Below are 12,229 nucleotides of genomic sequence, written 5' to 3' on the forward strand. Positions count from 1 at the left end.
CTCGAACAGAAAATGTATTAAAAGTTGCCGTTAGGGCTGCTAAACGTTGGTTGGTCTTCGGTAGTTAGAACCGCGGAGTATAAAATCCTTGTGCTGATAGCATTTTTTTAATTAAAAGACACTTGAAGAATAAAAGTTTGTTTGATAATTTAACATGTTGTTTTGTATTACACTCTTGTTAAGAGATATCAGCGAGTTTATAAGTTTAGAATTGCTCGATAATTTTTCATTCATCTATCATCTTGCATATGATTAAATACCGATATGCGATATAGTGCCGTTATATTACTACATTTTACTTTTAAACTGCAGTTTTATCAAAGTTGCACTCAAGCCTCGCTTCCACACTATTTGTAGTTCAGCATAAAATATGAGTCTGCAACTGGACTTTCAAATAATAAAGCTAAAGTTATATCATTCAAAGTTAGTCAAAGCTAAAGGTAATCATTCAAAGGTTGCGCTATGGAAAGAAAATAACCTAAAACAGAAAATAAATAAAATAATTACTGATCCAATGTAAATGTGCGCTGCAAGTTCACTGAGTTCAGTTGTGGTCGCTGCAACACTCAAAACTTACGTTACATGCTAATTATAGGCAGTAACTTCAGCAGTTATGACAGCACCGTTATACCTTAGCATGTTATATCGGAAAGCTGAACGCTTTGCTTCAAAATAATAAACCAGCTCCATAACTATATATGAGTTATAAGGCAATTTTCATAGCTAGCGGAATCATTAAATGGCTATAAGTGACATACTAGGTATCAAATTTGTATGGAAAGAATATCGCACACAAAGTAGGCGAATGTATCTGTATGAGGTATGCGAAGTACCTCATAGGTAAAGCCTTCACCATGTTGATATGAATGTCTCGCTTCCTCTTGTTGAAAGAATATACTGTAATGCAAGAAGAGCATTTTAAGATACGAATGTGCCGATGCATATAAAAATGTTGTCATTTCAAGCTATTTGAAACATTTGAAGTCGCTATAAATGCCAGTTTGCTCGGTTACGATTGTCTAGGAGCCTAAGCATTATTATTCAACAGCTTCATGAGAAATTTGGAATTACTGAAAAAGGTAAAACTCGGAAGCCTTCCTTGCTTTTTCTTCGACAATCAAGCCGGTCCTACCGCATATTTCCGGAAATAATCATCCTTAAAAAACCATAAGGATACTAAAAGGCGATTTCGAAAAAGAAGGATATTCAATATCTGAGAAATAGTCGTTACATTTATTAATGATTTCCATAACAGTGCGTTTTTAAAAAAAAAATATTGGAAAAATATGTTGTAAACCTCATCCCTCTACTAATTGTCAACATCGCATTGCACTAATATATGTAAACAAGATAGGACACTCAAATTCAAATAAACTTTCGCGGGCTGCTTGTCGTCAGTTGTTGTGTTAGGTACCAAAATAAAATCAATTTACTCTTGAACCTGTTTCATATTTTAAGTCCTAAATTAAATAGGTAACCGTGACAAATATTAGTGATATTGAATAGATATAACCGTCACGAGAAAAATTTCTAGCACCTGTAAATTTTCGATAAAATATCTGGTCTTCTTTGGATTAGACAAGAGTCCGAATTTAGACGTCTCACCCTGTTTCTTACAGTCCATTTGCACAACAAAAATGGAAGCGTCTTATTTTGCTCGTCTGTCATAGTTTACATCACAACGATGCGTTCCTTGACGCTATACTATTGCAGCTCTTTTGATTCGTTTAAGCATCGAATGTGTGATCCTATCTCAAGTGAATAAGTTCAATGAAATTTATTCTGTCATTGCATTTTTGTACGACTGTATTGGATGATGGGTTAATTTGCGTCGAAAACATTTTGCTTAACTCTAAGACGAGTACCTTTTACCACGATACCCCTTGAATAACTTAGAACTGTATGTGCCTCTCTTTATATAAGTAATGGCATTTACGACAATCGAAAAAACTATGCGTGAAAGTTCATTTCAATGGAACGCCAGAAACAAAATACCTAGGCAAATTCCAACTCTTTTTTTTTTCATTATCTTTATCATCTTACATTGTTTTTTAAAACTGCACTTATGAGGTAATTTAGTTTTACAGCAATAATAAAAAATATACCATGGTGTAAGATAGCAAAGAGGTCTGTCTACCTGCCCTACTAAGATGGCTCCGAGCCACATCAGTTGTTCAGTTCTACGAACAAATTATGAAGGCCAACAAGCGGCTGCATTGAGACAAATCGTTGTGCGCAGTGTAGTGCAAAATATAATGTTCCTATCCATGTATTGCTTCCATGCATTATGCGATATAATTTCGTTAAAAAAAAATTATAGCTAGCTACTTTACTAGGGTATCAGAATTCAGCCTTAGCGATTCTACAACAGTTGGCGTCTAGTCTGACGTTCCCAGCAGTTAGTTAATTAACGCACAGATATGAGCCATGCTTCCATACGCCAATATATGAGAAAAACCTGTCAGATATGTCAAGAAAGCTCTATGTTTGTATGTAACGTTTCCGTTCTTAGACGTAAAGGTTTACAGCACGTAACGTATAATAAACCTTACTCTATAATATTTATGTATCTAATTAAAACAGATATAGCAATGCTCAAGAAACAACCTCACCTTAGACGCCACTAGGTAGAGTAGCTGAAGGCAGTTTTTTCTAGTCCAATGCTTGTTGTCGATTTGGCCACGAATTCACTAATCATTTTTTGCAACCTCTGCGTAGTTACTGTTTGAGCTCCAATTAACCCGCAAAATTTCAAATATCGGCAATTTTGAATTGCATTGTTACATGTAGCACATGTGAATATTGTTTCAGACCGCGTTGCTCAAAATGTTAGCCAAACGTCTTTTTTTTATAAGCAAACTGTTTTCAAATACAGTTGAGTATGTCATTGTTCGATTCTATAGCCATCATTTGAGCGTGATGTCTACGTGTTATAATTCATACTTATTCCAGAACTCATGTGGACATTTTGTCCGTGTAATCTGTGCAGGTTACATCTTTATCGGGAGCACCGACACTGAATGATTTTATCTTCGTATAAAAAAATAACGAAAAAATTTATCTGAGAATAACATAGTATTATTTAGAAGATCGAGCACATATGCATAAGTAAGGGTTGCGTTTGCATTGGAAAACGATAGGAAAAAGTATTTTTCGTGAAAGTGAAATGAGGACCCAGAACGCACGTATAAAAAGCACACATTAGTTTCCAGTGAAATGGCTTATTTGTACACATGTTTTTGAGCAACGAGAACTTTTTTACCGTTCTATATGGATATCTATAACATAGAATACACCCTTTGGGTGATATTGTCGGCAGATGACGGAGGTTCTTTTTGTTTTTCTGCACTCTTCGTGGATATACCGAATCTACACAATTTTCTATTCTTCCGACCCTTTTACTATTTAACGTTGAACAAAGAAACGAAGAAAAATATTCATTTTTCTATTCCTATTTCCAAAGCTTGTTCACATAAAAAATAGTGAGTCTAAAGAAAAAAGGACATCGAAAATTTTAGCCTTCTATTTGAATTGTTGTCTCCAAAGATTGCCTTTTACATTTAGTGTTTTGAATCAAGTAATAACTAAATGCAGAATAAAATTATGAGTATACCGGTTATGACCATGGGTAGCAAGTGTATTCACCCACTGCTGTATTAACAAGTATTTCAGAACACTGCTACCGCCTTGTGGAAATAAACTAGTCGATTTAATTTGTTCGAATCTGCGGTATGTTTCTCTCAGTATCCGACATATCTTTCTCAAAGGTTGGTCTTTAAAAACAGATAACATACATATTACTGAATCTAGATTGGCTTCGGAACTGGATGGAATTCGAAGTTGTACTTCAATTAGTGAATGCCACTATTGTCTGGAGCTAATGTATAGATTTAACGAATTTGAGACTCGCTGCGTACTTTATTGATCGTTGCGGAAAACAACGGTGGTCAAATAATTGCAGATTATGAGCGTAACTTGACCGTTTGATTTGCACGGCGAAAGTATTTAATGCGTTCACAAAAAGGCTATTAGAGCCTTAAATAATTTCGGCTAATAGACCAATGTTCATGGACGTTAAAGGTCAACAAGACCTCTGTTCAACTGAAGGGATACAAAGAACTATTTGATCAATCATTTTCGCTGTGAAAGAAACTATACACTTTATTGTTAAATATCCAAGCAGCATTTGCGACACGAAGCTATCGACTGCAGAAGCAAACCGCATAACGAGGTAACTGAGATTTCCTTTTCCAAGTAATAAGTTAGTATTATTCCTTGTGACAAACTGCAAATTATAGTTATACTATATGAACATGTTTTGGCAGGCGGGATAATGCTTCGTAAACAATTGAAGCAAAGTTAAGACATAAGCAACATCGAAAAACTTTGTTTGGTTTATTATAAGAAACATACTCCATAACAATGGTCTAAAGCATACTTGCAAAAACCGTGCTGCTTATACTCTAAGTTCAACAGATTACATTATAATATTAAACGATAAGACAAGACAAGAAAATGTCGAAAGACAAACAAACTAATTTAATACTGGTTTGTTTAGCTGCGAGAAATTTCTGGGGTCCCCTTTGGGCCGAAAGTTCAATCAAATTTTGCCGGTCTGCCGTACTCTTCAGTGCAACATTTGTCGCAGTGGAAATGCCAATAAAGGATTTTGTCAAATCCAGACAATATGTTCGCATGAAATGCTAAAGAATAACTTAAAATATTCTGTTTACAAGGGCCGGTTATGAACACCAGCTGCCGTAAATAGCGCGTGAGGCAGAGTTTTAGTATAATGCATGAAGATTTTATTACAGGAGCTTCAGCTCTATATGTTTTTACAAGTCACTACAAGCGTGATTTGGCAAACTTATCGCCTTCTTTTCCCGCGCTGTATTCCTGTATGATTTACAGCTTTGATGTAAGACAGCGACGAAGTAGGTACTGAATAACGGCAAAGTGAAGGATGCCAAAATTAACTACCTCGTAGAGAAAAAGCAATCCAGTGAAAATAACGTTTTTTGTCTTTTCATGCCAGGTATGATATAAGTCCCTAACCGTAGTCTGCCTCTTACATTACTTTGATTGTATGCGGGATTGCAATCATGCAGTATCTCTATTTCGTTTATGTTTTTGACCAAAATAAATGCTTCACTGGCAAGGAAATCTGACGCAGGTATCTGGAGATCTTTTTTTGACCAACAACTCCAATAACTGATGCTTATGGAGTTTAAATCGCAGATTCAACCCTATTTATATGTGTTGCTATGTGGTCTATTGTGCAGTATCAGAAAGAAAACTTTTGTAACAAACGACTGAACTCGGAATCCCACAAAATATGATGGCAGTCGTACATGGTGGGTATGCTTTTCATATTTGATTTTTTTGCTCACCCAAAAGCACAATGTATTTCTTCAAATTTACCTGGTTTATTTTTCATCACTATTGTCGACGAATCTGACCAAGTAGTGCTAGCAGACGCTCCCATACCGCAAATGTAAGCTAATTTGTGGCCGGATGTCCAATGAATGCTAGTGATATTTGGACAGAAAAACCTGCTTTTTAGGCTGAGGTCGCTGGTGAATATGAAGCATATCTGTCGGTAGAAAAAAGTTTATACTGACAAAGCGATAAAATATAAATCTCACAACATGTTGAAAGAACCACATATGGCAATGTACGTGAAGCGGTCACATACATACATGAGACGGTATCAATATGGGAACTTGGATTACACATTGGAAGCGTCCACTGGCAGACTGCTGTATCTTTGTTAGCCAACCTGTTATTGTCCAAGAGCCTTGCTGACTGTCGATACATAACACGAGGCAGATAGTCTTAAAGTAATAATAAAAAAGAAAGAGAGAGAAGGAAATTGATTTTAAAAAATTGATAAAAAAGACTGCACGTGTCTTGCCAAAAAGTTTCCAAGACCTAGTATTAAACTTGGTTATTGTTTCTATATCAATTTTTCGCCACAAATTGTAGTAATGGCCTCTTGAATTACAGGAACCTTATCGAATAACGACCGGCCGACTGTTCACCAACGCTAGCGAGTTTACTTTCTTCTTTAATAGAACTGTCACCCTTTTAAGGCTTTTTTGCGCACGTGGAATCTGGACGAGTAGAAGTTGCAGTTAGAAGCTGAAGCTGCAGTAGAAATCTGACTGCAGAGCCGTTTGTTCATAAGAATATGCGGCGGAGCGATCTCCAGTTTGTCTGTTGGTCCATATACTTCAAGCATTTTAGACCTAGCTTTGCAAAAAAACTTAAACATGATGTTTTTGTAATATAAATTTTGTCCTATTCAGTCAGTAAAAAGCAACCGAAAATATTTGAGGGGCAGGACACTGTAACATGGAGTGCTGAACCTCGTGGTACTTTTGAAGATATATGTATATGCTTCGCAAATCTACTGTATTTAGAAATGTATAGAGCTATGGAATGTATGTAGCCTAGCTTTAGCAGTGAACGCAGCAGATACTTTTAGGCGTAATTTTCTAAAGTTTTGTTTGCTAAAATTTTGGTATATTTTGAATGACACCATTATACTTTACGTAAGGAAGCTATTTTAGTGTTTGATGCCTTAGTATTTGTTTTCACTTGGTAAGCGAGTATTTGAAAAGATTTGACTACTTATTTGAGTTTATTTAGCTAGGCAACGTCCTTTAAACAGACACACATTTACCAAAGGTGAATCCACTGGAAAAAAATACTTTTTGCCTGGCGGCGCATTTACCTTAAAAAATGTTGGGACAAACCATGGATTTAAACTCAATTACTCAAGGACATCACTTACTTCGTCAAATACCCTACAAACAAGCGACATATTGTTGCGAAGTAAAACCAATATAGAGGAACGATTTCACAGCTTTTATGAAGATCAGGCAAACAGGCTGACGACCAAAAGCTCATTCATCGTTATCATTATTATTGTTACAGTGCGTAATTTCTCACCTCGAGGTATTTTAGTACGTGACTTGATCAAACGCAGGTGACTTGGCTTTTAAAGGTTGACTGCTTCAAGGAAGGTGTGGCTGAGACCCACCATTCAATCTCCAGCTAGAACCTAGCGATTGCTACTTGCAATGCACTCAAGTGTGGTCTCCAAGGTGCCTAAGTATCATGGCCCATTGCGAAAGGCCTAATGTGTTACAAAAATAGCTATTGAGCCTATTTGAAGCGTGCTTTTTTTCCACGTAACTAGGTGTCGATCAGGTGTACAAACGAACAACAAGGATGGGAAACATTGGCGTCGAGCAGTGAACGTAACGCAACAAATAGTTTTTTAATCATCTGAAAGTGGTTCAGCCCATTCAAATTGGTATAAAATATACAGCTAAAATCCAACACTGCCTTTGGAGGCGACGGACCGTTCTTTTCCAGAGGTGTGTGATCCTGTAAATCAATGACAGGACCATCGATTCCCATTTCATAAAATATAGATGTCTGCAAATCAAACGTTCATTGGCGAACACCAGTAGGGCATAACGGGTACATCTTCCTTCATTTATTCCACAGGATCTCTAGAAAATCTTGCAGATAAGAGCCCAGCAACGAACACTACTAGTACGCAATAACATTGCTCTCCTCTGCACATCCTTCAGGCTATCGTCGCTTTATATGAATAATAGAGTTTTGAACTACTGAGCTTCAAATATAAAGCAGTCACCGACACCTAACCTGTTTTTCGTCTTTAGAGCAAATAAATGATAGCCTGGTATATCTATTTCGAACATCAAAAAGGAGCAAGGGGAGCCCATCTATTCCTATCATGAGAACTTTTTAGAGCGATTGTCACCTGATGCAAGCTAATGTATAATTCTTCGCTGTCGTTTGAAGTTAATGAGCGTTCGTCTAGTCACTATGAACGTGAACGGAAGAAGATCTGAATAGAGATTCGAAGATAAACGCTGATCACAGTTCACTTTCGCATTTTGTGCTTCTGGCCATTGCTCGAGGCTAAATGGTGAGCAACTCAGTTGTGCACCAACAAACCTCCCAACAGCATCCGAGAAACAACTAAGTTTGTCTAGTCTTTGTTAAAATTTGTTTCACTGCAACGTTAGTTGTACTACTCCAACTTGTTTTTCCGCGAGATTATGTATACCACTACTCCGGTCGAAGGCGCTCAGGGCATGCTGCTTGAAGGCCCGCTAAGGACAAATCTTCCTACCTAGCAGCCTACGTGAGTAAAAGGGATGGACTCTCGTGACAATATAAAGCGATATCTAGTGTTCGTCTGGATTTGGTTGGTACTACCAGGTATTGGTGATTCGCTATAATTTGAATTTGGCTCGCCCGAGAATGTGCGGTTAGAAAGCCATCAGGAGATTGATGATTTAGAATTACGGCGCCGAAGGTAAATGGCAGGATGGTGCAGATGAGATGTAGGGTCGTTGTTAAATGTCAGCTACGCGGGCAAACTATTGCTAAACGCTATTGCCCTCGTCGGTTTATAGTCGCTCATAACAACGAGCTCACGCATCACCAGCGGCTGTTCTCGCTATCAGCGACATTTTGCCACGTGTATTGAAGTCAACTACGATCACTTTTTATGTACTACCTTTCTCCACTTCGTCGATTCATACTACATTTCAGTATCGTCCGTGGACAAAAAAGAACCTAACATGATAGCCATTATGAAATGTTTTAGCTTGGCAGACGGCTAGTTTTATTAAAGTCTCCATACGCAGAATTGAACAATCCAAAAATGTAAAACATAACTTTGCCAACTATTTAATTCTCCAGTGTCTCGAATCGAAAGCTGGACAGTCTTACCCTTCAGCTTCAGTCACGCCTATGACCTGTCTTATTTGTACCAAGATGCTTTCTTCGGTTGGCCTAGTTGCCAATCGCATCATTTTATTGTCGTCGTTTTTATCGACTCGGCCAACATTAATAGATCAGATTGTATCTCATCCAAAAGTTCAAATTAAGTAGAATCCTAGCGTAGGTCGACGCGTGCGAATGCCACTCTACAAATAAATGCATACTAGTAGAGCCTGCTAAAAGTTATTTTACATTAAGGCCCTAAATAACTGCGACGGGACCCTTTTCGGTCAACAACGAGTAGATATATCCACGTATACTGACCGGAATTTAATTGGAAACTACACGAAATAGTATTCATAGGCTAAATTCGCCGAAAATAAGAAAGACTTTCTCGCTTACTAGCTGTTCGATTCGATGTCCCCTGCTACTCTTTACCGCTATGTACCCAGCTTATTAAAGAAACAGTTCGTTCTTGACCTGGGTATCATGACCTGTTCCATGCAAGTGGGCTACACACACATTCTTGTCAACCGCCTTTTTCTTAAAATATTCTACGGTGTAAAAAAATTCCGCAGCTCAATTGAATGCAAAATGCGTGGTGCTCTGTGGTAAATACGAGTTCGAAAAATCGGCCCATTTGCGGCCTATCTTTTCGATTAGTTAATGCGCTCGTTGCAAATTCGAAATTTCGCTCGATCTCAATTGCAAAAAAAACGCTTTCTCTTTAATCACGAACACGTATCTTTGAGCTTGAACTCGAAATTGAATTTCGTTCACTAAACAACAAAATATAATGGATTTATAAAAAAAAAAAAGCAGTGTTAGGGGGATGAGGACCTCTAAGAATAGTTTTGCTTCTCGTTTGAGAGACCCTTTCCACAGATGGCGCTATCGACAAAATTCCCTCTCTGTCACACATTGGATAAACTAAGTCAAAACTTGCTTGTTGTTACCGCCATTTTTATGAAGTTAGCCTCATGAGTTTTGTTTTTGCTAAAGAAGCTTCGGGGCTTCTGATTAATGTCAAATAGGTTTCTTTGGTCAAACTTTCAATATTGGGGCTAGATTTTTTAGAAGTATAAATTTAAGTAAAGTAAGGCTATATAGAAAAATAAAGGTATACGATTAAAATGATATGACAAGTTCAAACATACCAGTGTACCCAGACTACGCTTTTGCCAGCTGACAATTCTTCAACAACTTATCGATATAAGATGTATCCTTACCGCCGTCTACTCCGCGCTAGCTATATCGATCTAAGTAGAGTTATTTAAGAACTACTATATGGCCTAAAAATAACTAAAACACACAAGGCGCGGATGAACCTGTGCGTAGAAGAAGAAACCTCCTTAGGGAAGTTTTAGCAGCCGGCTTAATTTTCGTTATATTTACTCCGTTCTTTGAGATGCTATATTTTATTATTTGACAAACTTGTATAAAATATTGCCGCTAGGTCTGCTTTTTTTGTAACAGGTAATTATTTTGTTAGTATACTATTAGCTTAGGCATTCGTTTTACTTGATGATTAAGGACTCTAATGAATAAACATAGGCATAAACAAACATTTACATCGTGTTATTTCATTTTTATTCACTAACATACATAAAAAGTCACGTTATTTATATAAGTAGTTGTTTTACAGACAAATTATGGTCTTCTTGTACTACTCGTGTATGGGATGGCTTTGACCGCCTACGCTTGTTCCAGCGTCGAGTATACTCACGATTGGCTCCCATTATATATTTCAATATCGTTCTTACCGAGACGCTTTTGCGAATCATCAGTATATTAATATAGTAAAAATATTTTGTGATTTATCCGCTTTTATCGACTGTCAACCTCGGTCATTGGAGGCGGAAAGAGGCCGTAAGACGCCATCACTTCAATTCGTAACAGTCGACTTCGACTAACGCTTAATGTACGTAAAATATTACAAGAGCCACTTAATGCAAACGTTAGAAAGGACAGCGGTCTTAATTCGAGGACAACTTCCGGAAATATTTCTCAACAAGGCTCTGTGAGTAGATGTTTCGCTCCTTTAAGTTAACAAGATCTATGTTCGCCCTCAGTTAGAAAAATTCATTATTCAAACTTAACGCTACTACTGAGTGTCATACTATAGCTGTCAGCAAAATATCATGGACGTAAAACAGTATTAGCACTTACAGACACAAAATTGATTTGGTTCGTTATAACTTTCTCTTTTGTTTAGGAAGGCAAATGTTTAGGAAGTCATGGAATGCGTATCTGGACTCTATACGAGGATTTGTTCTAGTTTTATATTCCTACATGGTATTAGTTAGTAGTGGTTGCTCTAGTGTCCTAAAATTTAAAGTTAATATTGTCGGCCATGGTATTTTTGTTTGTTGTGTAATTTCTGATATGTGTATTGGGTTGTAGGTTATTAAAACGCTTCGACAAAGAGTACTGTGTTGGTCAACAGAGAGACCAAACGAGTAAATAACGGATAGAGCAGTAGAATTTTCTTAAAAAAGCGAACCCCACCCATTGAAATAGATGGTAAAGCGAGGAGGTAGCAAGTTGCCTCAATTGCTGTACAAGTCGTACGAAGCAGCTGGCGTCTCGAATAAACTGTTGGCAATAAAAGGCTTTATTAACATTATAATACACGTTTGGGGCATTCCGCCTTCGATACGCCCTCTAGAGAATTTCACACTTCGGATCAATGTGAGGCTCAAATACGTGAAGTAACGCTTTGCGATGTTTTTCCGGTCGGTCGACACGGCTTGTCTTGCGCTACGCGTGAATTTCATCACGTCCGGCTTTTGAGTGGTGGTATTTAGCCCGATGTCAATGCCCAAAGTTCTTGAAAATGCTCGTAAGTTAGATTGGCTATAACTCGATATTATGAGATACTCCACATTCACTCTGAATATGAACCGCTAGATGCCCGCTCCTTGTCTGCTTTGGTTAGAGGTCGCTCACAAGCACGAGCAGCAAATAATAGCGGACTGGGATCATGGCCTTAAGAAACTGCTCATCCACACAACGGGCTGACGCCTTGTTGCCCATGCCGTCGCGTTGTTGAATGACTTTTACCGGGTGCAATGTATTTATGGTACTCTGTGACAGGCGAGCTTTCCAAGAGCTAAATCACGCAATTCCGCATTGAAAGCGCTTCGAGAGTCGACTAGATTGTATAGACCAGCTAGCTTTCCTTAAGAGTGTTCTCTTGATATTGCTTAAAACACTGAGCACGTTGATAGGATTCATGGATGAACGTGGAATGCACGCTACCCGTCCAGAAAGATCTCTTTGCCGTCGAGGTCGAAGGCTTCATAAGCGCTTGCATATGCTTTGCTTTTCTCTGCGGCCGCTGGCTGCAATTTTCGTTCAACTTTGTGTGTTCAACCTAGGAGGATTAAGACCAGATTATTTCTGTATTCTCATTGTAGCAAAGCTTTTTTATCCTAAACATGTTAATATGTTTTGATTA

General features: G+C 37.8%; 1 long non-coding RNA gene across 2 annotated transcripts in view; it reads left to right on the top strand.

The window, feature by feature from the left end:
* Nucleotides 1-12,229, top strand: part of LOC111242873 (uncharacterized) — a 20,632-nt gene that overhangs the window by 5,366 nt on the left and 3,037 nt on the right. The window contains exon 4 of one of the 2 annotated variants that reach the window (XR_015319496.1): nucleotides 10,626-10,789. The exons of the other annotated variant lie outside the window; for it this stretch is intronic. This is a non-coding gene — a long non-coding RNA (uncharacterized LOC111242873). The remainder of the gene's footprint in view (nucleotides 1-10,625; nucleotides 10,790-12,229) is intronic. 2 annotated transcript variants of the gene reach the window in all.

Source organism: Varroa destructor, unplaced genomic scaffold (genome assembly GCF_002443255.2).
Source record: "Varroa destructor unplaced genomic scaffold, Vdes_3.0 BEIS01000001.1, whole genome shotgun sequence".
Classification (NCBI taxonomy): Eukaryota; Metazoa; Arthropoda; class Arachnida; order Mesostigmata; family Varroidae; genus Varroa; species Varroa destructor.